Raw genomic sequence first — 1,120 nt, forward strand, 5'->3', positions numbered from 1 at the left:
CTTTTTATTATATACAGGACCTGTTGTATTGGAGTATGTTTTGAAACAAGATATATACTACCATTTTCTTACACTCCACGTAGCTATAACAATTCTGATACGTCCTAGTTTTTGTCAAAAGGAATATATCAATTTTGCTGAAAGTTTATTACATCATTTTGTTATATCATTTGAGGCATTATATGGAAAAGAATATGTGTCACACAACGCCCATAATCTTGTGCATTTATGTACTGATGTAAGGACATTTGGTCCATTGGACAATTTTAGCGCCTTTCGTTTCGAAAATTACATGACATTCATCAAGAGAATATTAAGAAAACATGAAAAGCCATTACAACAGTTAATTAGAAGATACAGTGAAATGGATAATGTGAATTTTCTTTCAAAAAATAACTTTAATGAAGAATTATATATATGTAAATATTCACATAATAATGGGCCAATTCTTTGTGATTGTAATATTCAATCACAGTATCAAATGGTATCCATCAAAAATATTATATTATCTTGTAAAGGATATAGTAATGATTGCTGCATTTTAAAAAATGGAGAGTATATCTTAGTTCTGAATATAATACAAGAAAAAAGTAAAGATATTTTCTTCATTGGTAAAAAATTGAAGTATGTTAAAGATGTATACACATTACCTTGTAAATCCAGTAATCTCGGTATAAAAGTGATGACAGTAGAAAATAATGATAAAATATTTGCCTGGCCTATTACATATTTCCTATGTAAAGCATGGAAAATTCCTTATAGAAATGATTCAAATGCATTTGCAATATTTCCTCTAAATCACACGATATAATTTTGTATAGTACATACTTATTTCTATAATAATTTAAAGATATTGTGCATAAATATATCTACAGCATACATTCTTTGCACATAAAAAATGATTACCAATAATGGATTTCTTATTGTGGAATTTATCGACGGATTACAAATAATACCTGAAATATGGTTTAACGCAAATGAGCAATCGTGCATTTGGCCAAGTAAGTTTAAAACAAAGTTTCGTATAAATAAAGCCATAATGACATGTGAAATGCCACAAGAGCCATCTACTTGGGATTATTTATCAGTCAAAAGAGTTTTTGGCAAAGCAGGTAAATTA

This window comes from Odontomachus brunneus, unplaced genomic scaffold, assembly GCF_010583005.1.
Source record: "Odontomachus brunneus isolate Ranch 3 - 2012 unplaced genomic scaffold, Obru_v1 Obru_scaffold_604, whole genome shotgun sequence".
Classification (NCBI taxonomy): Eukaryota; Metazoa; Arthropoda; class Insecta; order Hymenoptera; family Formicidae; genus Odontomachus; species Odontomachus brunneus.